This window comes from Zootoca vivipara, chromosome 1, assembly GCF_965207765.1.
Source record: "Zootoca vivipara chromosome 1, rZooViv2.hap1.1, whole genome shotgun sequence".
NCBI classification, from domain to species: domain Eukaryota; kingdom Metazoa; phylum Chordata; class Lepidosauria; order Squamata; family Lacertidae; genus Zootoca; species Zootoca vivipara.
Window position 1 is genome coordinate 77,093,825 of NC_142582.1, and position 27,482 is coordinate 77,121,306.

The 27,482-nt window shown below is 42.8% G+C and overlaps 1 long non-coding RNA gene across 1 annotated transcript; it reads left to right on the forward strand.

The window, feature by feature from the left end:
- Nucleotides 1-1,524: 1,524 nt before the first annotated feature.
- LOC148687632 (uncharacterized) lies at nucleotides 1,525-24,881 on the forward strand. The gene is made up of 3 exons (XR_015946814.1): nucleotides 1,525-1,708; nucleotides 20,848-21,167; nucleotides 23,830-24,881. It is a non-coding gene; the product is annotated as an uncharacterized LOC148687632 (long non-coding RNA).
- Nucleotides 24,882-27,482: the final 2,601 nt, after the last annotated feature.

A 27,482-nucleotide genomic window follows, 5' to 3' on the forward strand; every position in this document is an offset into this window, starting at 1 on the left:
GAAGTGTGCCTTCGGGTTCTAATGATAAAACCTGCATCGTGTGTTAAATCACCTGGCTCTTATTTTCGCCTGTGAGTACAGGTGACAGTCGACAAGATGAATTGCACAACGTAACCGAAAGGTATGTTGCAAAGAGGATTGAGAGACCTGCATCACAAGAACCTGCACCGAGCGCAAGCTGTATACCTATGATGCCTTTCAGCAGGTATGTGCGCTAAACAGGTGTTCTTCTACGGGCACAATCTCAAGATCCAAGTATGTGTTAGTAGACATAGCACAGATCTGACATTCCTTCTAGGGACTTGGGAAGGAGGAACTGGCGGTCAGGGGGGAGAGAGAGAAGAGAAGCCAATTGAGCAGAGAAGTCATTTTTATCAATCATATTTAATTTTGTTCTTTTTTCTTTCGTGCTTTGATCTGTCGTATAAAACTGATACTTTGGATGCTTTCCAGACTCTTAACTTTGCAATCTGAAAGGGCTTTGGACTAGCTGCTGAAGGTATGTGTTTGCAATTATACATTTGAAAATATTTCCCCCTCCTTCAAGATAACATTCTTTTTGTGTTACCACACACTTCTGCTGTCTCGTTTTCCTGCTCCCATGGCACTGAAGGCTGTAAGCCTTTGTTGCATTGCCTCCAGCCCTGCAACAAATACCTGAAAATTGCAGTCTCAAATGCCTCTGGTTCTAGAGCAGTCCCACTAAAGCCACTGTATGCACTGTGGTCACTGCAGCAGAGCAAGTACCGTATCTATAGGTCAGGGAAGTTGGAAAGAACTGAACACCCCAGTAGATAAACAGAGGAATGCAAAATCTGAACCAGACTGGAGGTCAGTGTTCCCAATGGACATAAATAACTGCCTCAATCCAGGTGGTACTACTTTAGTCTTTGCCTGGCAATAACTGGGGCCAAGCTGGGGACCACCAGCCCTGCCTCAGATCCAGTCCTGAATTTCTTTGGGGGGTGGGGGTGGAGGCAGGCCTAAAGTTTAATTAGGGTACAAAACCACCTACTTAAGGATATGGGTGGGAAGGGCATGGGGGAAGGAGACATTGCATCTCCCCCCACCCCGACAACCAAGAGCAGTGGGTGATTTCTGGATGCTGATTCTTTGCAAGCTATCTCTCAGCGAGGACAGATGTGGTTTTAGAGTAGCACAACCAGTTGGGCCATACTGGACACCAAATCATAGGGGATGCCACACCATTGATGTAGAATGGAGCGAGAGAGGTAGGGTGTGTGTACAGCAAATTTTACCGTTGCATAGGGCACCACTGAAATTTGAGAGCCCCAAGTCCGCTACTGGCGAGGAAGGTGGAACTGAACTATAACTCTAGGGTGGTGGGGGTGAGAAATATCTTTAAGCTCGTGGTGCTCATAACGCACACACATTTTGAGCCAAGAGGAAACTCAGAAAATGGACAGTCTTTAATTAGAGACATTGGGGGAAACCAAGTGCCCAATGTAATTATGTTTCAGAATGTAAAATATTGTTTTTTTGCTTGTTTTGTTACATGTTCTCTCTGACAAAATGGTTTCCACAAGCCACTGTGATGAGCGTGGGGGCCAGCAGAAGAACCTTTTTTGTGTAGTGGCCCCATGTCTGCGGAATGACCTCTGCAGTGAGATCCATCTCTCCCCAACACTCCTGCCAAGTTGAGCAGCACAGCCCGATAGGGATCAGAAGAACAGCTTCGGAGTGTGGGGTGAGTTGTTTTTGAGATCTGTCCTTTTATGGTGTTTTTAATTATGCTGTTTATGCATATAATTGTTTTAATGTTTTCATTTATTCTGGATTGCGCTTTGTATATTATCTTTTGGGGGAGAGAGAGGGGGTAAACATTTTTTGGGGGAAGGGCAAATCTCTTGATTGATAAATGAATGAATGAATGAATGAATGTTAAATTAACGACAACCAAATTTGTTTAATTAGTCATATAAACCAACATAGATCAGTGTGTGGCCTCAGTAGGTGTCATCCCTCTTAAGCTGTTGGAACTGTGCCAGACTGCATGTCCCAGAAATCTGCAGAGCACAACTGCCCTCGTTCCTCTTGTGGCCTGCATTTTTTGTTGCACCAAGCATGATCAAGGAGATGTCACCGGATGATCCCTCAACTTTTCTGACTAATTTCTTTTCAGCGTGGGAACAGAATTCTGACACGCATGACACAAGTGGAATCCTTGTGAATTAGTTCCGCTAAAGCCATGCCATATGCCTTGTGGGTTAGGTGCAGCGGACATAGGCGAGTGCTCGACAGCAGGCTTTTCCTCAGAGCCGCGGAGGAGATCTGACCAGGGCATGTCCCTTAATTTGTATCCTATTTATTAAAGCGCATGGGGCAGGGGTGGACTTTTAATTAAAAATGACATCATCATCAAGCTGCTGCTGCTATCCCTTTTGGAAAGGCAGCCCGCGTATACTGATGCCTCCTGTTTTCAGTTTTCAATGATCCTATTATGAATCGTAACCTCATTACACAAATGCAGCTAAATGGTGGAATTTCAAATGGGGTTTTGTGGCTTTTAGAACCTAAACAGCTAGAACAAGCACAAAGGCAGTTGCGGTCGGACTGCTTCCTCTCTTACAACAGCAGTTGTGGGGATGCCATTCCAGTGACCACTTCTTGTACAATGAGTCAGTTTCATTTTTAACAATCTGACTCAGTTCTCTTCAAAGTGGGGGGGAGGGGAAGGGGGAAGCATGTTATTCCAGCATGATTCTTGTATGCCTGACTTTATACAAAGGGGTCAAAGCAAATGTTAACCCCTTGGGATCCAGCCAGAGAAAAGGCTATGGCCAGCTGTGGAGTTCCTGTCTCCTAGAAATGGCAGCATTTATTTATTTATTTATTTAAAGCTGCATCTGCAGAGCCTATGTCAAATATGGCCTTGCATTTTCAAGAGTTCCGTCTGATCTGCAGGGAGTATGTGTGTGCGATTAGCAGGAACGCCAGATTTTGAGAGCATTCATGCGTTTGAAATAGGAAGGTTAGAATTTAGGATTTGAAAATGTGGTTCCCTCCTGCTGAAGTTTGAAATCTAGAACTCATTCTAGATCTCATAACCTGGAGCCAAAAATTCTTCAAACTCTTACTTTTTTATTTTTAACAATTGTTTATACTGTACAATGACAATTTCATTTGTTAATTTTCTCTGTGGGTTTCAACTCTGATTTTCATACCCTATTTCATTCCCCACATAACATAATAGGCTGCTACAGTGGTACCTCGGTTTAAGTACACAATTGGTTCCGGAAATCTGTACTTAACCTGAAGCATACTTAACCTGAAGCGAACTTTCCCATTGAAAGTAATGGAAAGTGGATTAATCCGTTCCAGACAGTCCACAGAGTACTTAAACTGAAAGTACTAGAACCGAAGCGTACTTAAACCATTAAATACTTAAACTTGTATTTCTCTTTGAAGCCTTTGCTTAGGCCAGGCCTGTCCAAAGTCCGTTTCGGGGGGCCTAATCCAGCCCGCTGGTCGGTTTAATCCAGCCTCTGTGGCAGTTTATTTCCTGGGGTAAAATCCTTTAAAAAAGCTCAACAACTTAGGTTGGCCTTTTGTTTGGCCCTCATGCATGTTCACTTTATCAAATCCGGCCCTCTTTGAAAAAAGTTTGAACACCCCTGGTTAGGCAAAGTGATCAGTGTAGTGGTTAGAGTTTCAGGCTAGGACTTCTCTGTGAAGTTTGGTGTGTGACCTTGAGCCAGTGACTATTTTGTGGTGTCGCCTATCGTTGCTGCCAAGATAAAATGGGGGTGAAGCTAGCGAACCATGTACATCGCCCTAGCTTCCTTGGAGCAAGGGCAGGATATTGTAAAAATGTAAAAAATAACAAACAACAACAACGATAACAGCAACATCAGTAGAAAATTTTTCATAACCACATTTTTATATACAGCAAAAGAAGCCTGTAAGAGTTTGCCTTGAAATCTGCTGCAAAGAAAGAGTTGAAGGCCATAATGCTGAACACAGTTGCCTCAATCCAGCAAAGGAGACCAAGAACCTTCAAAATGCTTCAGATGATTCTCTGTGCAATCTTCTCCATACATAATGTTTTCCAAGCCTGAGTGAACTGTGTCTGAATGTGTCTTTCACTGCACATCCGTATCTGGCACCATTAGCTGTTGCACATGAGCACGTTGTCCTCAACAAAAGCTGGAATGTGGCCAGCATCTCCAGTAAGCAGCCCTTTTTAGGCATTCATTATAGGGAATATCTCAGTAGTGATGTATGGAAGTGAGAGCTGGACCATAAAGAAGGCTGATCGCCGAAGAATTAATGCTTTTGAATTATGGTGCTGGAGCAGACTCTTGAGAGTCCCATGGACTGCAAGAAGATCAAACCTATCCATTCTGAAGGAAATCAGCCCTGAGTGCTCACTGGAAGGACAGATCCTGAAGCTGAGGCTACAATACTTTGGCCACCTCATGAGAAGAGAAGACTCCCTGGAAAAGACCCTGATGTTGGGAAAGATGGAGGGCAAAAGGAGAAGGGGATGATAGAGGACGAGATGGTTGGACAGTGTTCTCGAAGCCACCAACATGAAGCTACCAACATGAGTCTGAGCAAACTGCAGGAAGCAGTGGAAGACAGGAGTGCCTGGCGTGCTCTGGTCCATGGGGTCACGAAGAGTCGGACACGACTAAACGACTAAACAACAACATAGGGAAGAGAAGGGGCCCTTGGGAATGAGTGGGCCATCCCTTCCTCCCAGCTTGTGCATATGCCAACCAGCCAACCCTGCTTTCCTGACTGATGCATGATCAACATCAGTAGGAAAGAAGCCTTGATTCCCTAAAAGAGGACAGGTTCCTCACCAAGCAAATTTCTGACTTCTGCTTGGGGTTGAAGCTAGCCCCCTCATTCTCAAAAGCTCCTTCCTGTGTTTGTACCAAAATAAAGCTAAGTTCAATTTTCCTTAAAATAAATAAAACAGCACAATTTTATATCTCTAGGAGCATGAATGGTATCGTTAGCAGAACTTCTTCCAGTATGCTAGCTATGCTGCTGTTCATCAATGAATTGCCACATCAATTCATTAAAAATGGTAAATTTAGAATTGCACCAGAAATGCTCTTAATGCAGTAAGCAGCTGCAGACCTTTCCTATAAATCCGCAAACAGAGAATGCAGCAGTTTCTAAACTTTCATGAAATGTATGAATGTCTCTTTTTCTCTTCAAATGACTCACAGTTTTTGTTTTGAAGTTCCTGAGCTTCTCTTAAGGTTATGGAGTGGTCAAGCGAAGCGGAACAGGGTTTTTTGAAATCAGGAAGCCTGGCTGCAGTTTCATTGAGAAAAAAGGCCATTCCTGTGTTTGATTGAAAAATAAATCTGCTGCTCTCAGTGAACCTTTGAAGTCCCCCAACCCAGTAATTGTTTCACGACATTTGCAGCTTGAGGCAGCAAGAATGTTTGTGGTTGTTTTAAAGGCATCTGAGTGTGGATTCCATATGGTTTATTTTTTATTTGGGGGTTTTCTACCCCCCCTCTAACTTTCCCCATTTGGAGCCTCAAGCCTTCATTTTTTGCCCTATACGCTGCATGAACTGCCTTTCTGTGAAAGGACTGAGTACAGCCATTGTAGCACAAATATTCAAGCATGGTAAAGTCGGACCGAATCTTAGATTGCCTGTTTGAGTCATAGCTGATTTTAAACTGTGCTCCATCAATACTGCATTTGGGAGTTTTTGTTTCTTCAAGCATTCACTAGTTCAGACAAAAAGCCTCTTCAAAAGTCTACACTGAGCTGCTGATAATTTGATCCAAACCCCAGTGAACATGATTAAATGGCTCCCTCTCATATCAATGTGCTTTTGATCAGGCATATTTCCTCAGTACAGTGCGCAGCAGCCCTCGCTCTTCTTAAGAAAGCAAGAAGGACCAAATCTGAAAGCTGGTGGAAGGACTGGCCCTTAGGAATAAAGAGGTTGCACCATCATGCTTCTTTGCAGTGTTTGTCAATTTTAGATATGGTTGTAGCAACATTTCCACCCTGCAAGCACTATGCCTGCAGGGGGCTTCAACAATTGTTTTGGCTGATGCCAACTACTGCCATTATGAAATACTTGGTGTTTGCCATCTATGTACTTTTCAAGTGATTCTGTGGGTGCAATGTCAGCTGAAAGAAAGGCTATTCATTTCTGTTCTATCTCCTTGACATAAATACTGAATCGGCATCTCTATAGCTAAGGGTTGAGGAACTGTTCCTCTCCACTTTCCTGATAGATTCAGGGTCCAGGTCAAATTGCCCATTCGACTAATTGTGCTTGGAAAATAAGCTTTCTGATGGCACATTTCTCCCCTACCATGCAGGCACCCCCTCCCTCCCTTTCAGCTTCCCAGCTAATTAATGGTTAGCATTATGGCTGCATCTGTGCTTTCGCTACCCATAGTTATTGCCTAGCCACCGCTCGCAACCCTGGTTCTAAATGTGTCTACTGTCTTTGGGTAGTTAGCAAAATTGCAAGTGCAAACATGAAACTAGCTGAAATTAGCTCTATAAGTGAAAGAGATGGATGCAAAGTATTGAAAGTTTCTGATCTCCCTGTGGTGGAAGAGACCTTCTCCCCACATGTCCTTCAAACAATAGTATTCCAGGCACCAGTGTGATGGGCTCTCAGGCTTCCAAAGCTCCTTCTCCATTGTCACTATCATGGCTTTAGCTGCCACCAGGCCAGGCCAGTTGAGGGAAGAGGGTGGTGGGAAGAAATTGCATTGCATTCCTGAGGATGTCATCGGGAGTCCAAAATGAGATTTAAACCTTTATAACTAATTTTCTGATCTCTTAGATTCACTGAGTCCTGTTTCACAGGGATGGGCTTTGCCCATCGCTAATTAACCAAGGAGCAGAAGACCAATACAACAGGAGAATGCAACTTTAAGGACACTTGGCCCCCTTTAAAAAATGTACAAACAAGTATTTCGTTACGCGTAATGTACGACAGTAATAAGTTAGTACCGTTGGGAAATGTGTGTTTATTATAAAATATATAACAATTGTTAAATTATAAATATAGACATCACTGCAAATAAATTGCCCAATTGGTTTGATGTCTTGAAAAGGGCCCCATAAATTCTCTCACAGGGGGCCTCCAAATTTCTTGCTGCAGCACTGCTTGCAGACTACATTTTTTTTCTCAATGAAAATGATTGAATCAGAACCAGATGTTCTCTGTAAGCACAATAGAACACAGATTCCTTGAATGGAATCTCTGCCATATTATTTGTGGGGATGTAAGGTGGTCCTTGAGAGAAGAGCTAAAAAACCAGATCAAAGTTGGGGGATGTCATAGGATTGCAAGACAATTTAAAAAATAAATACAGGTCATTGTGAGTCTGATAACAGGTTTGGTCGATGGCAAGAGGTTTTTCCGTCTCTGGTATCCCAACAGTTGTTGCCGATGCCTTGATGGGCTGATAGCAACTGGACTTCCTATGCTTCCTCTTTGGGGGGGAATGCCTATGCTTTCTCCTGTTACATTGTAGCATACAAATGGGTCTCCTATCCAAGGTAATGAAGGTATGCTGCTACCAAGAGGCATTAACTGAGGTTCCCAACCCACTCACACCTACCTCTTTTTTTCTGCAAGAGAAATAGGGAATTTATCAGGTGCATCTTCTGCGTGAGTTGACTTTTGTTGGAGGACATCCTGGATGGCTGTCCATGTCAATCTTTGTGGACATCCCAACACGGAGGTATGTGACAACTGGAAGGTTTATTAGTTAGCACACTAAGTCATTACCTATCCTTCCTCTTGTAGCCTATTTAATCTTACCTACTGGGCTGGATTCACCTAATGAGTCCGATCAATGCAAGTCCTTCATGAGAACTTGTACAATGGGACTTCTCCCCTCCTACTCCAGTGCTCCCTGGTACCCTCAAAATTGGCTTGGGGGGAGTTGGGACAGAACAGTTTGCAAGGGAGGGATCATTCAATGTGGCAAGTTGTAGGGCTTGTGCTGCTGGAATGTTCACCATTGAGTTCTATTACAACACTGAACATTACAAACTGTTTTAGGATGCAGCTCATGATTTAGACTGGCAAGGTGGGGATAGTTTTCTGTGTGAATGCTGTACCCTGAATCAGTAGTTCTCCATGTAAAATGAATGAATAGTAAGCAACATAAAGCCTTCTAACCCACATACCATTCCATTCTATTAAAAAGATACAAAATTTATCTGAAGCTAAGGTTTTGCTGAAACTTATCGATGATCTAAGGATACTGACTAAGCTATCTATAAGGTCTAAGTGAGGATATTCCTATCCCATTGAGCCTTACCTTGTTTGCAAATTATCCTGTTTACCTGGAGAGAACTTTATGTAGTAAAAATTACTAGAGATGGTTTCAGCATACTTCTAGTGCTAAACAGTAAGACAATAAGCAATCTTGTAGACCAGCCTTACCCAACCTGGTGCTCTCCAGATATTTTGGACAACAGCTCTTATTATCTCTGACTATTAGTCATGCTAGCTGCGGATGAAGGGAGTTGAGGTCCAGCAACATTTGGAGAGGAAAGGGGTTGGGTAAGGCTTCCCTAGAACAACAAATATCAGAAAATTACTTATTGCCATTTGATGTTTAATTTAAATGAGAAAGCCCCGCAAAGAGTACCTTACAAATTCCTGTGTGAAATGACTGAAATGCTCAACTTGTTACCAACAGATGAAGCAAAATTCGCTGCGCTCTGTGTATTTGTAATATACATCATATGTACCCCCATTATAGACATGCTGTTTCATTTATGGAGGCCAACAGAATTTAATTGCAAATCAATGCAGCAACAAAACCAAGGGGAGCACATTCCTGTTCCCTTTGACGCAGCAATAAATTTTGTTGAACTCAAATGATACTCAAGCTGCAAGCCTCAAATTAGTTGCATTGGGATTGCCCCCATTGAAATCAGTGGGAATGCTTTATTTATTTTTGTAGGGCATTTAACCCCAAAGTAAGCAGCTTGAGGAGAGCCATGTCAACATAGCATTTCCCTTTTTGTTTTAAATGACATCACTCCATTTCTTTCAGTGGAGCTCAAGGAGCTGAACATTGACATTTAACAATCACTTTACATTTTGCATATTATCCCTAACCTGTTTCTGTATGCATGAAGTTATATGAATGACTGTTTATTGTCCTTGCTTTATTGTGAAAGAACAGATGGGGAACAATTCTTCTCTGGAGCCACAAGTGTTGGACACAAGGGCAACAGTGCCTAAATGAAGGGAGGGAATTTCTTAAGGAAATTTAGAGACCTCATCACCTGACACCTTGCAATTTTAGCCAAATCATCACTCCCATTGAGTCTAAAACAGCAATTAAAGAGGCCATCTCAAAAAACAAGGAGTTTGGCCATGAAGCAGATCTGATTCACATAATCAGTTTTGAGATAGAAAAGCCAGTTGCCTTCTCAGTTTTGCCCTTCCTTCCTTCCTTCCCTTCTTTTCTCTAAGGAGCCCAAGATGGAATACAAACTTTCCCACCTCTTCATGTTATCCTCACAACAACCCTGTGAGGCAGGTTAGGTTGAGAGACAGTAACTGGCCTGAAGTCACCCAATGGGCTTCATGGCCGAGTGGGCATTTGAATCTGAGTCTCCTAGTCACTCTAACCACTGCTTCCCTCTGGCTCAGGAAGTTCCAACAACATGAATAGGAACGACACTGGCGGGGAGAGCAGGCATGTTCCTGCCAGCTTATCCATTGACATTCACATGTGGGACAGAACATCTGTAAAAGGGCAGCCTTGTGCTCAGGTGAACATTCCGCCCTTGATTGGGAATGCCAGTCACACAAAAGTTCCTAATCATGGGCAGAGCTTATGCATGCACAGAAACATACAGACATTTCACCCAACATGTGTACAGGAGAGGAATTTGGTAATATGGCACCCTGAGAGAGGACAAAATGTGGCGCTTCCCTACTAAATGTTTATTACTTTTCACAATGATTCCTTTGGGTACAGTTGCTCTGTAATGGATCTTCTCAATAGGCTCCTGAAACTCCACTTTATTACAAAACCAGTAGGAGTAATTCTGCACCCCCTCGGCTTGGCAACCTGTGTAGTGGAACCACCCACACCACTCTAAATCTGGCTCTGATGCAGATGATAGGGCAGGACCAGCAGACATAGCCCCACACTCATCTACCACTAGGAATGGGGAAGAAATTGGATTCAGTTCACATTTTAAGGCAATTCTACCTAATCCACACTTTCTGAAACGTTGCATAAACCAAAACACAGCCATTCTTTGAAATTCACGCGTCACTGAATTTTGCAATTCAACTCTAAAAGCCAAGTTATGTCTAGAATTGCATATAAAGTGTGCATAAAATGCATATGTTACCGGAAATGCATTCTGTTAAGGAAAAAATTGCTTTGCAAACATGTGTATATTGGACAAAATCATATAATGAAAATGTACCTCTTGTGAGAAATCTGATGGTGAATTTTCATGAGGACGTGTTTTTTTAAAAAAATTGCGCACTGATGCAGAAATGCAGAGAATGGAATGTAAGATTGGGAAAATAAGAGAAACTGAAATGGACAGATTTTCCTATCCCTTTTCTGCACATGATTTTATCTGTGTGTGTGCAGTCGGACTGATTGCCTTAAAAAGGCTTTTCATGTCAAAGAATTATCCTAAAAAGCTGAATTCAAATGGTCAAGTTGTCACACATTATGAGAAAACATAGGATGTATTCCTTTAGTTGGCTTAGAAAATGACTGGAGTTATTCAGCCCTTCCCCTTCTTGGCAATTTCTCTCCTCATATTAAGAAGAGGAATCCTTCAAGGAGGAGCAGCTTGAACTTGAACAATGGTGGGCAGCAAGAGCAAACCTCTTGGCATTCACAGACAACAGGTATGTTCCCTCTCTGCCTACTTCAGCACCTACCACCCACCAGCTAATGTTACCAGACCTGTTTTTCGTTTGGCACAATCTAAGCATTTGAAGTTAAAAGACAATTGTGGCAAAAAATTTCCTAGTGTCCTTGTGTGCTCCAAGCCTATGGAATTGTGCTCACTACTGCAATAATCCTAGGCACCTTCTAGAGCAAGCAAGCATTCTTACCCAAATATTACCGTACAGACTGGTGGAAGTGGGTAGTGAAGCTGACAGACCAGGGCAGCATTTTGACTGCAAACATTGTGGCATTTTTGACAGATACAGAACAGAATTGTCATTCAGTAGGAAAGAACGTGCAATACAATTCCCATGGCCCTAGCAAAATTGTCTACTCTTTGCAGATATCAACGATGTTTCAGTTCGTACAAACACAGAAATTAAAAGGTTATAATTTGGTGTTTTTTTATAATAATAAAAAACACTTCGTTTTTTAACAGATAGATCCAGGGGATTGTAGCTGAAGTTAATATCACTCTAGTTGCTGTACCACTGGCAACAGCTTATCAGTGGCATGGCCATAGCTCAGTCTCTATCAAGACAAATTCCCGCTGCCACCACAAGCACTCCTCTCTACCAGTGGAGAAATCTATGTGTCATCCAACCCTGCCTATAATCCCTGGTGTGTATGTGTGTCTGCACATCCATGTGTGTGTAGGATTCTCCTCTTAATAAACTTCAACAACAACAACAAATTCACCCACCCATAGTTATGTTTATGAGCTGCTTTGAAATTTTCAATTTAAAAGCAGGATTTATTTTAGGATTTTATAAACACACATACACCATGCTGATGCAATACTGAAGGTGCAAATGACTAATGAAAAGCATCACACACATAGCAATGTAAGGCAATTTGATATCTATCTATTATTGTTTAGTGGTTTTAAGAACATCTGAATGTATGGTGTGCTGAAGTGAATCTGCTGAGTTTGAAATTTAGTCTTATTTGATCCTAAAAAAGAAAAGACAAGACCCCCAATTAGATCATATGTGTGTGTGTGTGTGTGTGTGTGTGTGTGTGTGTGTGTGTGTTTATATATACCATGTATCACATAGTAAGTGAAAATGAAAACTTTTCTAAGAATCCATGCAGTTAAAATCATGAGGAAATCATTGATAGGAAAATTCATAGTCTATAGCAGAATTGCTTTGGATTGACTTAGTAAGCCTTGTAAGAAAGTACTTCAAGATTAACCTACTAAAAGCCATATAACCTATTGTTATAGAGTGTATTATAGAGTGTGACAAAATGCGGGCCCAGACTTGAGATATATGTATATTGATTCTTACCCAAAGTGAGCCAAGAGGAAACAACCATTAGACTAAACAACTGGAAGGACTTGCCAAACATCACAGTCAGAATTCAAACGGCACACCATAACTCATACAATAGAGATATAATCTGTTAGCATTTGGCTTAATTCAGTTCAAGAATCATTTCATTACAAACAACTGCAATAGGAGTTTAAGAAGCTGCCTTATGCTGAATCAGACCATTGGCCCATCAAGCACAGTATTGCCTGCAATGGCAGCAGCTACCAAGGGCTTCAGACAAGAGTATTTCCACGCCCACAAAACAACGGCCACTTTTTATGTGTAGAAATATGGCTGTGGAATGAGGACACTTTGGAATTTCAGATGCTCACACTATATTTCTAATTCTCTGGAATATCCATGGAATGTATAACTAATTTGGTCTCAGGAACATAAGAACCTAAGAAGCTTCCTTCTACTGCCAAGACTGTTAGGATGCTGGAGAAACTCATTTTAATATGAACCTGTGTAATTTGCCCTTCTCAAACCAAAATGCAGCTATTCTTTCGTTCATAGCAAAGCATAACTCAAGATTTGCATGTGTGTAAATCATGTGAAAGATGCCGTAACATTCCTGAACAGGAATGGCTAATTAAATTAACAGAATATATGAATCTGGACAAAATGACGGCGGCCATAAGGAACACACCAAAACAGAGAATCCAAAAAGAGTGGAAGCTAGTGGAAGAACACCTGAAGAAAGAGGGTATAAATACTGAATTGGTAGTTTGTCTAAATTAATTTAAGTAGCGTTTAAAGAGAGCATGTAAATAGTAATGGAAAAAGGACTCACCTGTGAGGGGTGGAAAGATATATTAGGAAGAAAGCAGGGAATAAATAAAAGTTGAAGGAAACAATATATTAACAATCGGAAGTATTTTAATTTAATTTGTATTTAATTTGTATTTTTGTTTACTTTTGTCTATTTTTATGTTTGATGGTTTTCTTTGTAATGTTTTTAAAGAAAGAAATAAAGTTTTCATTAAAAAAAAAAAGATGCCGTAACATATTATAAGCCAGTGTAGTGTTGGAGACCAGAGATCAAATCCGCTCAGCCCTGAAGCTCACTGGGTGACCTTAGTCCAGTCACTCACACTCAGCCTATCCTACCTCACAGGGTTGTTGCGGGAATTAAAGGAGGAAGGAGGAGAACCGTCCATGTATGCCACCTTGAGCTCTTTGGAGAAGAAGATTAGATAGAAATGCTCACAGGAAGGACAGGTCCTGAAGCTGAGGCTCCAATACTTTGGCCACCTCATGAGAAAAGAAGACTCTCTGGAAAAGACCCTGATGTTGGGAAAGATTGAGGGCACAAGGAGAAGGGGATGACAGAGGACGAGATGGTTGGACAGTGTTCTCAAAGCTACCAACATGAGTCTGACCAAACTGTGGGAGGCAGTGGAAGACAGGAGTGCCTGGCATGCTCTGGTCCATGGGGTCACGAAGAGTCGGAGACGACTAAACAACTAAACAACAACAAAAATGGTGGACTCTTATTTGTAGGGGCTGCACTATTCAATTGTCTGCTAATCTAAGGCATTGTCATGTAGCCTCTTCTGTAAGAACTGCTTTATAAACAGCATTCAAGCTCCATATTCTGGAAGCGAAACAGTTCACAGAGAGCACAGGTCTGCAGAAACGAACCCTTTTAAAGTCAGACCTGTTTTAATTGGGGTAGTTCAATTATGCTGCTGTACTTCAGGATAAACTGACTCTCCTGTAGAGTAAATCTGAAAAGCTGCAGGGGCCCCATTGTGGTCAGGCAAGCTAGGAAATGCCTATAAAAGGCACACTGTATCTCGACAAGACTAGACTACATTTGTTTTGTACTTTAAATTCCCCTAATTTTTGCATGTCTTTGAATTAATTATTCTTCCTTAGACATCAAAGAAAAATGAAGGGAATTTTTACTTTTAACAGTTTGTACTATAATAATTATCCAATTGCTCCAATAACAGGGTTGCACACTTCTTAGGTTTGTGAGATTACAAAAGGAAATGCAAGTAATTACAGTCTGAAATAAATTACAGTTCTGGTTACTTATGTTCTTGGTCTCATTTGCTCACACACAACCCAGACCCTCTGTGTGGAAGTTACCTTCAACTGATACTTGGGAGTCCAGCTGGAAAGTTCCACTCAGGCTTATGCTGACACTGGTTGATGTGACTTATTGATCTGATTTCCAGAAAAGGACACACCTGTAGTAAAAACAATTGGATATAGGAACTCCTACTTTAGAGCCCTTCCTAAGTTCATCCTACATTTCCACTGCTGTATTTTCATCTCTTAAACTGATCATTTTCAACTCTTTTCGTTAAACGTGAATCCCTTCACTCTCCCCAAAAGGAGCTATGTATAACTTTTAATTTGGGAGGGTGTAGGGATCTGGCTAAATTCCCATAGGAGGGGGCAAAATTAGATTGAATTTGCTGGTGATGGTGCCCCTTCTGTGGGCATAGAATGATCCACCAAATTTCAGAAGGACAACCATTGCAGTTTTGGGGTGGATAAAAAGGGAATCACTTAACCTCCCAGGGGCATGAATCAGAATGATAACTGCAGTGGTTTTCCTGTGAGATCGATCCTTGCAGGGGATTTTTTTTTGGAGGAGATCACTCAGTCTTCTCTAGTATTTTGTGCACAATTTGTCTGAAAACTACAGACCAGAGAGCGGTGTCCTTGGGTAAAAACAAAAAACAAAAAGCTCTGACCAATTGTAGACAAGTAGGTCCAGGATCTTGAAAGTTGAGTTTGGGCTGGGAAGAGCTAAAGTGGATTATCTTTCCAGGTAAAACCCATCCTGTCTTATGACAGGCTTGAACTGTCATCATAATAGAGATCTCCCTCTGCACTCCCCCCATTCTTGTGTTTGCACTCCCTTTGCACGTTACCCCATCTTGGTTTTATGGTGTTCCAGTAAGCCTAGAGATATTATTTTGCTTTTGGCAGATGCTTGACTCTTTTTTGAGGTCTGGATTGTGGGTGCACCACAAAACGCTTTGTAAGTCCCTATTTCAATTCACACCTCCTCATCAACCAGTAACAAGCTGAAAAAATCCTCTGAAGCACCCTACTTCATCCTGCTTTTTGGGCAACCTGTCTGATATTCATCTTTACCTTGCCCAGTAAGAAACCCAAACATTTATAAGTATCCCAGTCAGCTCTGAAGATGGCCACAGAGCTGCCCTGTCTAGTTTGGGGCTTGAACTTAATGAGGGTATTGTTTCTTTCTTGTTGGAGGAAGAAGAAGTCTGGATTGCATAGCTGTGGATCCCTTAGTCTTCCCCCCGCATGGTCTTGTAAACTCTCTCATTACTTTTCTGTGCCATTTTGACTACCAAGGGTGCCTTCAGATGGGATCCTTCTAGCACTGATCGGTAATTGCCTTTTGCTGCATTAAAAAAAAAATGCAATGGGTCTTCCACACCACCAGGTATGTAATATTTGTAGAGTGGAATACAAGTATGACTGAACACCTCCCAAGTGACTTGTGTTATAGGCAGCAGAAACTAGTGGAGAAAATTCAAATTGCCTACGAATTCTAGCCCTCTTGAAGGAAAGGGTGTGTGCAGGCTGAAAAGATTATCCTTGGCTTCTTCTTTTTGCCTAAACCTATATGGGAAGGTTTCAGAAAGATTGGGAGCAGCACACGCTGAAGGGTAAGAAGCTTTCCAAGGAAGGCAATGGGCACCTCTATTTTCATTTGAACACTTAGATATTTGGATTCAGTCAAGGGGCTATTGTGTTGATCTGAAAGATTAAACAGCTAGAGAATAATCATAAAGTGCACTGTACAAAGCCGTTTGAGAACAACTTCTTTCTATAGGTCTATTTTACTTTTACTGCAGCAAGAGGTGGGAGCAGCAGCACTGAAATGTTCATGTATTATTATTATTATTATTATTATTATTATTATTATTATTATTCAGTAACACACACACCCTGCTGCAAACCCCACATAAAGAGTATTCCAATCCCGTCTGGAGCCATCGGGTCCCTCTATTGTATAAATTGTAACAAGAAAGAGAGACATTTTTCATTGATCTTTTAGGAAATGTAACTTGTTTGAAGGAAAACTGACAGGTTTATGTTAGGAGGGAAAGAACCAAAAGCCTTTTGAGGAAGCAGTGAGTGCAAGCGACAGCTGGAATTTGTGCAGGCTGACAGTTTTGTCTGGTGCCTTTTCTCTCCCCCCTCTGTCCATGTGTGAGAGAGTGCTGCTGCTATAGGAATGTGGACACACTGCTGCTTTATCAAATAGGTCATGTGAATTTCAGCAATAACACATGATCTTCCTTCCCTTTGAGGAACAAAGCTGCTGCTTCCCTACATCTATTTTTAAGCTCTGGGCCCGATTACATCACTTGCTTCCCCTACAATGATGTGAGACATTTCATCAGCGGATTCTTTAAAAACACCAGGGGGGGAAACACACTCCATCTTATGAATGGTGGTGGTGGACTGAATCGATCTACAGCCTAAAGATGCTTGATAAGGAGGAGGCATTGATTTGCTCTGCCTTGGAATTAATTTAGTATACCTAGTGTGGGGTCCTAGGGAAAACTGCTAGACGTTTTGGTATAGGAAGTAGAGGAGAAGTGCTTTTAAGGGTTTGGGCATCTGCTGTGTGTGTGTGTGTGTGTGTGTGTGTGCGTGTGTGTGTGTGTGTGTGTGTGTGTGTGAGAGAGAGAGAGAGAGAGAGAGAGAGAGAGAGAGAGAGAGAGAGACTGCTGCCATCTGTAAGTAATGGGATTAGACTGTGAAATGAAGGAAGCTATTGCCAGAAGCTCCAAGAAAAGTGTTTGGCTATAATTAGTGTTCTGTAACTTGCTAGTCCTGATTCTTTTGTTGCTCAAGAAGACCGTTCTGAGTGTCCAAGTAACCACCTGTTGCTACTGTTCTCCTAGAAACCCCTCACATATCTGTTAAACAAGAATGAGCCCACGAAGAACCTCAGTTTGTACAATATTTTTTTGTTTTGCTTAACACCTACACCACAGTGAGGAGTTTAACTTTGTTTCGTGGATATGCAGTGGGGAATCATATATGTACAACTGGCACAACAATTTTAGGAACGCAGCTTGAGTGGGTCCAAAGTTCAGAGTTCAGCACCTGATGAATTGGCGGGATGCGTCTCCACCAATATTAAGGGTAGCACTGGCTGCCAAAAAGTGGCTTGAATGGTTGCATGGAAATTATGGGTATGGCAAACAATCAGATGAACTCATGTCCACATGCTGCCCTGATCTGTTCCACTTACATTTACTACAGATCAGTGTTGATGTGCCTTCATGGATGAATACACAATGGTATTCTTCAATGTCTTTGATGTCTTCATTGACTGGAATAATTCACTTACCTGTCTACCTCCTGCTACTTTTGCTATTTCAGCATTGACACCCATTCCAATGCACTTGAAAGAAAGACAACCCAAGTGAGATCCTGGATACTCCCCTGTTCAATGCTGCTGCTGCTGCTGCTGCTGCTGCTGCTGCTGCTGCTGCTGCTGCTGCTGCTGTTGTTGTTGGGCCTCCTTACATCTGCCTTCAATATCCTACAGTGGCTAGTCCAAAAAACAACATTTCTTTTTATATTCTCCTTTTTAAAGCACTTGTACTCAACTGTGCCTTTCCACTGATGGAAGACTCTTTGGTCCAGTTAGGTTTTCATTGGTGGAAAAGGGAAGAAGGTGGTTTTTGTTGATTTCCCTTTTCCCATTTGGACCCTTGTGTGCTCTCCAAATCTGGGGCAGCAGAGAGCTGGGAGGACTCTTAATAAGAGCATGGTAGGTGGTGTGGGGGACTGCAGGAAGACAGGGGAATTTGACTTCCCTCTGGTTTAGCCATAACAAAATGTGGTGCACAAATGATTGCTTTTTGAGCAAGCAGTGATTCCAGAACTTGATGCAAAGAAGTATTACTTGCCTTAGAGGGAAGAACAGGAGCCAGAACTGTTCTTGTGACCCACAGCAGCTTGAGCATGCTATTTATGTCTGCTTTGCCATATCTGCATCTTAGAACAGTTCCTGTTTGTATTGTCAACTTTTTCTATTAGCTCCTGTGCATTTAACAGCAGCTATTGGGGGGGGGCAAGTAGCAATTTGGTTCAGTATATAGTTAAGGCCAAATCATTAAAATCCACACTTTTCAAAAAAACAATGTGCAAACCAAAACACAGTTCACCTTTGAAATTCGCATTTATCTGTCTCCTTAGTGTATGTGAATACAGTAAGATGCTATCTGTCCCCATCTTCAAAGGGGGGGAGGAGAGAAGACCCAGGTAACTACCATCCAGTGAGTTTGACATCGATACCAGAACAGGTTCTAGAACAGATAATTCAACAGTCGGTATGTGAGCACTTAGAAAATGATGCTGTGATTATTAAAACCCAGAAGCCACAGAAGACAGAATTGGGATTCAAAATTACCTTAACAGATGGGAGAACTAAGCAAATTAGTTTCAATAGGGACAAATGTAAGCTTCTGCACTTAGGAATGAAGAACCAGTTGCACAAATATAAGATGGGGGACACCTGGCTTACCAGTAGTACATGTGAAAAGGATCTAGGGGGTCTTAGTGGACCACAAACTTAACATGAGTCATCAGTGTGATGCAGCAGCAAAAAAAAGTTAATGGTATTCTAGAGGTATAGTGCCCAGATCAAGGGAAGTATTAGTACCACTGCCTTGGTCAGACCACATCTAGAATACTATGTCCAGTTCTAGCTGGCACAATTTAAGAAGGATGTTGACAAGCTGGAATGTATGCACAGGAGGGCAACCAAGATGATCAAGGGTCTGGAAACCAAATCTTATGAGGAGCATTTGAAGGAACTGGGTATGTTTATCCTGGAAAAGATGAGACTGAGGGGAGATATGGTAGCCATCATATAATATTTAAAGGGCTCCCACATGGAAGAGAGAAAAACCTTGTTTTCTCCTGCTCTGGAGGGTAGGAACAGAACCAATGGGTTCAAGTTGCCAGAAAGGAGATTCCGACTAAATATCAGGAAGAACTTTCTGACAGTAAGAGCTGTTTGGCAGTGGAACGGACTCCCTTGGGATATTGTGGACTCTCCTTCCTTGGAGGTTTTTAATCAGAAGTTGGGTGGCTATCTGTCATGGATGCTCCAGTTGAGATTCCTGCCTTGCAGGGGGTTGGACTAAATTAGCCTTGGGGGTCCCTTCCAACTCATTTATTCTATGATTCCATGTTTCAATGAGTCTATTGAACTTTTGCCTCTCATGCAGATTTGTGGAATCCAGCAACTTTGTCAGCTTTTAGGAAGCAGCCTAAGGTATTCCTGTTTGCAAAGGCTTTGGGCACTTAATGTAAACCATACTGTATACAGTATAACTTATGGCTTGTTTGTGTTTTATTCAATTGTTATTCTATATCTTTCATTTAAAACCTTATTTTTAAAGCCTTGAAATTGTGGACACGTTTTAAAACCTTATGTTGGGGTGGGTGGGTGCGCACGCGTGCTACTTTTTTGCAAAAAGCAATTGATGATGATGAGGATGAGGATGCAGCAGCACTCCTGTTAGAAAGCAAGATGGCCACCCAATTTTGTTTGTTGTATTTGGGTAGTTCTATGAGGTGTCTGTTGCTGCGTACGTGTCTAAAGACACTATAATCTGTTCATCTTTTCCTTTACAGAACTGGTGTATTATGTTCTCAGAGAAAACGGTTTGTTGCAAATAATTTGAGGAAGGAACTCAGCAGTTATACATGACAGAACATTTTACTCCTCCAAGTTCCTTTCCCGTGATAAACACATTTAGCTATCAGAGCCTTTCATGTTCAAGGACACCATTTGTCTTGACAGAAAATATAGCTGCGATCACCTCAGTGAAGCTGGGTGGGAGTAGGGGTGGAAAAAAGGGGGAACAGCTGAATATTTTTTCTTCAAATCATTTTATCTCACTTAACACACTCTAAGGATATCTAGGAATTAAAGAAAGGAAATATTTACATACTAATTATATTTCTGTTTATTTAATTAAGTTATTATGTGGCCCTGGCATTCAGAAGTGTCTCTCTTAAGCTCTTCTTCTAATGTTGCAATTATGGCATTATGAAAAGAATTTGAGGAATAAAAACCTAGGGGAGAGGAGGCAAATTGCACTCAGCACAGGCAAGCTATGGAACTGATTGCTGGAAGGATCACTTCTGGAGAGAGAGAGAGAGAGAGAGAGAGAGAGAGAGAGAGAGAGAGAGAGAGAGAAGAGAAGAGAAGAGAGAGAGAGCCAGACATCTGTATGGGACAGAAGCCCTGGCTATTCTGTTGGGGGTGAGGAGTGAAGGGCTCCTCTCAGAAAATGTGTAGAAGTCTTGCCCTAGTTATTAAATAGTTTACATTGGTCTGCATACAAGAAAGTATTTTCCAATCCATCCACGTTGCCTTCTAAGATAGTAATTTTTATGTCAAAGCTATTTATCTTAGGAATCCCACAAAGCCACAAGCTACTTTCCATAGACGCAACCTGTATGGATCCATATATAAAGTTTCCATTAAAACACATGTAGTGCTTTATTTACTGCTTGAGATTTGGCTGTTCATTTTCAACCACTGGTTTACTATTCCTTTCAAGAGCCTTTTTTTTAACCCCCAGGCAGCAAGCTGAAACAGTGAAGGTACAGATTATGAAAAGAGAACTCTCTGGTCGGAGTGATTTTTGAAGATTTAGCCAGGCGATTTTCACCACAGGGAGAATTCAGCAGCAAACTTGCCATCTGAACCAGGTTGACGGAGATGAAACGGACTGGGGACTTAACTGTGATGCATGCTGCAGTTTCATCTCAGTTCCACAAGCTTCTGAGACACAGTGATACTCACTCTGTCTGGCTCTTAGTCACAGAAGCTAAATGGGTCCTGTATATTCCACAGCAGTATACCTCTGAATGCCAGATACTGGAGAAAAATAATGCAGAGGTGAGTACTGCTGCATTCGTGACCTGCTTGTGAACTTTCCTTAAGCATCCGTCTGGCTACTACTGCTGGAAACAAAATGCAGGACTAGATAACTATGATTCAGCACCTCACCATCCTTTTATATTTGGGTCAGTGGGTCAGTGCTTCCGCCCTACTGACAGCTGCCCCTTATGAGGTACTGGAATGATGCACATGGTGGAGATAAGGTTGGGGAAGCTCAAAGACACTGTATTGGAAATTCCTATGTAAAGTATGCAAGACTTACTTCAGTGAAGATGTTTTTTGCTGCAGCGTAGTGGCAAATTCTGAGCTGCAGGGTCCCTTCACCACGGCCCCTCACAGCTACACCTTGCTTTGCCTAATGCTGCTCTCTTTTTTTGCCTACCTAAGGGAACAACAACATCAAAAACGTTGTCTTCTGGGCTAAATACCCTCACCTCATGGGCTTCCCTTTGGTCTTTAGCACAAGAACCTTGGAACCAGAAGCCAAATGAGGCTCCCTAGGCTTCTCTGCCTGGCCCTTGAGACTCCTCTCAGGCCACACCCTCTCCCCAGCCACACCCTCTTTCCATAGGCCACACCCTTCATCAGCTCCACTTCACACCCTCCATAAGCATTTCTGTCGCACTGGAATGTGTCCTTGAACTGTGATAATACTACTTGCCTTCCTGGATGGAGAACAGACAGGGGTGTGTGTGGGTGTGTGTATGTATGCAGAAACTAGCCTAGGGTTCAAATGCAACATTTATATTCATTGTTCTGCCCACTTGTTCCTCTGGGCCTGCTCACCAGTGGAATGTGGCCCTCAGAAAGTTGCCCTGAAGGGAATGTGGCCCTTAAGCTCCCCAGCCCTGCTTTAGGGGGACACAGTGGCATGCAGGGAACCGTAAGCACAGAGATACAAATGTCCCTTGATTCCTGTGAGTCTGGGCTGAGCTCACTTTTCATTTTCTCTGCCGGTTCAAGTTGAAAAGTTAACAACAGAACATTGCTTTGGGATGAGTGTGCAGGATCAGATCTCGGGGGTTTCCCATTAATGTCGTTTTGCCACCACCCAAGCTGACAGCTGCCCACTTGGCAGAGAATATGGCATCGAAAGTAGTAAGGGAAACTTCTTGTTCCAGCTGGCACTTCCTTATCTAACAGTTAGAGCTTTGTAAGTGTAGACAGCTGCAGTTTCAGAAATTGGCTCCGTCTGTATCAATTGGATTTGTGAAGTCAGTAAAAGGCCATGAGGCAGATTCATGGGATTTCCTGTTAGTATTAGCAAATGGAATCTACTGCAGAATTTTAAGGGGAACAGAAGATGCAGTTAATGGCTCCCTTAGACGGAGGCTGTGGTTTAAGCACAAGGCATAGAAAAATGAATGGTGATTTCCTAAGAAAATGTAGCTCAATTCTATTGGTAAAAACAATGAACTGCAGGTGAAATAGATTGTGCAGTGAGTTTACCTAAAACCTGAGAGCTACCCAGTGATCAAACACAGGAAAAAAGCTATTGGTGTGGCCCTTGATGATTGGTTCTAGCTTTCCAGCAACATCTGCAAAAATAAATGGGAATAAATCTACCATCCTGTGCACACTAAAGATAAGTACTGTTGAACTCAGCAGGATTTACTTCTGAATAAATATGCATAGTCTGGCAATCAATGGTTGCTATTTGGTTTGAAATAATTATCTTATGAATTCGGGTGCACATTGGGACTCTTTGGGGGATTATCATTTTGTTCTATTTTTATTTCTATTTGTAAGTTTCTTGGAGTCTGGACAAACAGACCAAAAGGAAAATTCCAAAATTAACTAATTAATATTTTATCTAGAGCTTTTTTTTTTGTTAAGTGTCCTTTTTCAGCTGAAAATGACTCAAACAACAGCTCGCAAAGCTCATAATCTAAAAGTCATGACTCAAAAGGAAAAAGAGAGTGGAGGGAGGAGGAAAAATGGCAAATTCAGACTCTGGTTCTTAACTACGAAGTTCTTTTTTGTTTTCCCAGTCTCATCTAAGCTTATATATATATATATATATATATATATATATATATCCCTAAAGATCCCTAAAGATCAAGAAGCAATCTCAGAGTCTCATGTGACACCCTTGTTATGTTTGCTTATGTGTCATCTGACAGGTTGTTTTTTTTTAAGGTGCTGTTCACAACTCAGGATGCTTCACTGGGATATCCCGATTGATGCCAATATACTATTGCACACCACCCCAATCTCTGAGTGGTGTGTGATTCTAGGGGTCCAGGCACTCACCCAAGCTTGTGTTTCCTTTTGGGAATGAGGCAGTGTGGAGACTGTGGTGCCTTTATGATATATGGTTTATTTACACATATATACAACCTAAGCCTATGCTAGATGGGCTCATAGCATTAACACCCCATTTGCTGACTGGCACAGAGTCTTTGCTTTCCTGACGGCAAATCTCCCTTTGTTCTCTGGTAGTGGCTCATCTCTCAGGTGATCTCCTGAACATGGAAACCTGAGTCCAGCTGTTTACAGTTTGACTTCTAGTTTAACTCCCCAAGCACTGATTTAATACTAGCACTTACTAAATCCAGGAATTATGTGTGTCTGGCACCCCTAAACTCATAAAAGTACTATACTTATGGGTGCTCATTTTTGAAAGATGCTGTTTTGTTTTCTCCCTTCCATCCTGTAGAAATTGACTCATGTTGTTGCTCCAAGCCTGTGAGAGATTGGCCTGCCAGCACGAGGGAAGAAGTCCACCAGAGACCAGAGACCTGTGGATGCTTTTGCTCAAGGAACATAGGAAGCTGCTTTATACTGAGTCAGACCATTGGTCCACCCAGTTCACTTACTTGCAGCAGATCTCCTGGATTTTAGACTGAGTGTTTTCTTACCTCCTGTGGCTTTCCTAATACCTGTGGTGTTAGGAATTGAACCTGAGACCTTCTGCATACAAAGTAGATGATCTGTCAATGAACTATGGCTCTTCCATGGTCAGAGAGTCATTGCAGATGGCACTTTGATTCCTTCATTTTGTATGGAAGCAGATGCTGCATTTTATGTTTCTTAGAGACTGGCTGAACACTGATGAGTGGGGGGGCGGGCGGGCGGGTTCGAGACTGAGTTGGAAGAAGGGATCAGTGTTCTGGGGGAGCCTGTAACAGCCAGGAGAAGATAGAAGCAGGAGAAGCTGCAGGATTGGAGAGTGACGAACAGGTGCAGTAGGAGGGAGAGGTAGCTCAGACCTCCTCCTGCTCCCACCTCACCTGTTCGGCTCATAGGAGCTAACTCCTAGGTGCTGATGCATCTCGGCCCCCCTCTAAAATATTTGAAGGGGCCACCCCCCCAAGTTGATGGGCATTGCCATTCAAATGATGTGTGCACACCACATCATGTGATCGATTGCGCAGGGGAGAGTTTACCTGCCCCCCCATATTTAATTCAAGTTGCTACCCCTCGTTCCACTGTCTCCCGGAACCAGGCAAGAACTGAAGAGCTCTTTCAATTCAGAAGTTCAAGAACTGAAATGCAGAAGGAGATTACACACAGGCATACATCTGCTTGTGTCTGCTTTGGGTGAGGAGCTACATAAGCTGAAGTTGGGAGTGGGGCCTTTCTGTTGCTGCAAACTGTCTTGTCAGGTGCGCACCTAGGACTAGCTGAAAGACACAGGACTGATGTTCATGCCTTTTCCTAACTCACAAGTGTACTTTTGACAATAAAGAGTTAATTCCTCACTCTGGACATTCGTGACAATGTTTCCCCTTTTTTCTGTAGTTCAAAAACTAATGCCACTGTTTTACTATTTAAATGTCCATTACTTCTTCTTTTTTTAAAAAAAACCCTATATAAATCAAAGAAGGTGGGAAGCAGATATTATACTGAGAAAGCAATTCTATGCATTGAAGAATGCATTGTGACAAGGCTAGGGTCAAGAGCTGTTGTGGTTCACCGTTGGATAGGCTGCAAGTTCACTAGGTTTCAAAGTCCAATTATAGGAACATAATATATACCTATTACATTTCTTTTAAATATTTATATGCCTGCTTTCTAGAGCATGTCCACCCAGCGTGGAAAAGAGCAACGTACAGTACAGTACAGTAAACTGTAACATAATGCTTTTAATGAAACCTTTAAAAGTACAAATTAAAAAAAATTAACAATATACAAACAACAATCTATTACAATATAAACTGGTACAAAACTATTTCCAACCACAGGTGTTATACAATTTAACAGTAGCATGCCCAGTGGAAAACAGCAATTAAAAGCAATTTTAAACAGGTGGATATTAAGAACTGTGTATTTATGAGCTGTGTTTTGTTTGGCAGTTGGCGCTGTGGTCTCAACCACTGAGCCTAGGGCTTGCCCATCAGAAGGTCGGCAGTTCGAATCCCCACGACGGGGTGAGCTCCCGTTGCTTGATCCCAGCTCCTGCCAACCTAGCAGTTCGAAAGCACATCAAAGTGCAAGTAGATAAACAGATACCTCTCCGGCGAGAAGGTAAACAGTGCTTCCGTGCGCTGCTCTGGTTCGCCAGAAGCAGCTTAGTCATGCTGGCCACATGACCCGGAAGCTGTCTGCGGAGAAATGCCGGCTCCCTCGGCCTATAGAGCGAGAGGAGCGCCACAACCCCAGAGTCGTCTGCGACTGAACCTAACAGTCAGGAGTACTTTTACCTTTACCTTTAGAAGAGACATCATGGTCTACAATGCTGGTGCAATTCCTGTGACATCTTGGTATAAGGTGTCTTGATATAAATATTGTGATAAAGAAATTAATCATTGGAAATTACTTATTTAAAATAAGATCCTACCTGAAAAAAATCTATTGGGGTTAGATGGGAGGAAAAAAGTCAAGGGGGCAGGAGTAAATAGAGCAAACTTTAGAATTATTGCTGTGAGTTAAAAGTTTGGGGCTGCTTACCTAACTCCTTCACCCTTCCTCATCCAAGTTGTAAGCAGCAGTGGTTGGCAGGGTGATGGAGGCAGGGCAGTGTTGTATACTTGGCTTCCTGATGTTGAGCAACACTGCTGCTTATCAAGAGGGGAAGGGGAAGGGTGAGCACAGAGTGAGTGCGGTGGTGGAGGCAATCTGATGCTGCCGCCTGTCAGGAGTATGGGCAGGAGTCAGGCTCTGGGGCCTGTAGTGCTTTGCAGGACTGGGGCCTGCCTCAGCTTGTGCTGGAGAAGCAGGGAGTAGTTACTCAGGTGAGGCCTCAGCTTGTGCTGGAGAGGCAAGGAGTGGCCACTCAGGTGAGACCACTTGATATCTCACTGCACCTGGTGGCAGGAGCTGGGAGGGATAAAAGCTCAGCATTTCCCTTCAGCTCTTAGCCACAGCAACGCTATCCCTGCCTGGTTGCATCTGGCCTCTTGCTCCTTGCTCCCTTGCCTTGCTGACGCCTTGCTTCTTGGACCCTTGCCTTGCTGACGCCTTGCTTCTTGGACCCTTGCCTTGCTGACGCCTTGCTCCTTGGACCCTTGCCTTGCCGACGTCTTGCTCCTTGGACCCTCGCCCTTGCCGACGCCTTGATCCTCGACCCTTGGACCTTTGCCTTGCTGACGCCTTGCTCCTTGACTCCCAGGCCTTGGCCTCTGCCTTGCTCCTTGACCCTACGACTGCCTGCTGCTGGACCCTCAACCCTGCACCTGGTCCTGCTTCTACACCACTATCTTGCCTCTGGTCCTGATGTCCTCAGCCAGGGCTTCAACCGCCCGCCGACTGGACCGTGACACCACCTCTGTGCGCACATCACACACATGCCTTTGGTCCCCACACCCTTCACCTCCCCACCATGTTAAGTTGCAGCAATGCAAGGTATCATGGGGTCAGGTGTGCAATGCTGGACCGTACTGAGGAGGGCTGCACTGAGCAAGAATGGTGGGAGTCACGCCCCCCCCCCAGAAGCAGGAGGACAGTATGGATTTGGCACAGTGGTTTGCAGAGGGGCATAGTTCAGAAGCCAGAAGCTGAGGAATACTGGATGGGGAACAGATCGGAGAAGAAACACTGGGAGAGAGAGGGTTAACAGATTCACAGTCTTTGGACAGCATCCCTCCATCGCCCTCCCCAAGGTCGAGAAGAGCTCAGAAAGTCTCAGAACAGAAAGTGCAGAGGGTACAAATTCAGATTACAAGAAGTAAGAGTGACGAAGATTAATAGGGATGGGGTGTGTGTGAGCCTTAATTGGGACCACTGCCATTCTAGGTACACGGGTTTCCCTAATTGTAACACTCCCCACCAGCCTACTGCGTAAAAGTCAAATCTGGCCCTGCTGACCACTGGCCTATGCCCAGGAGGGATGGTAACCCTTGGGTCTCAAAATGTCCCCACACCTGCTAT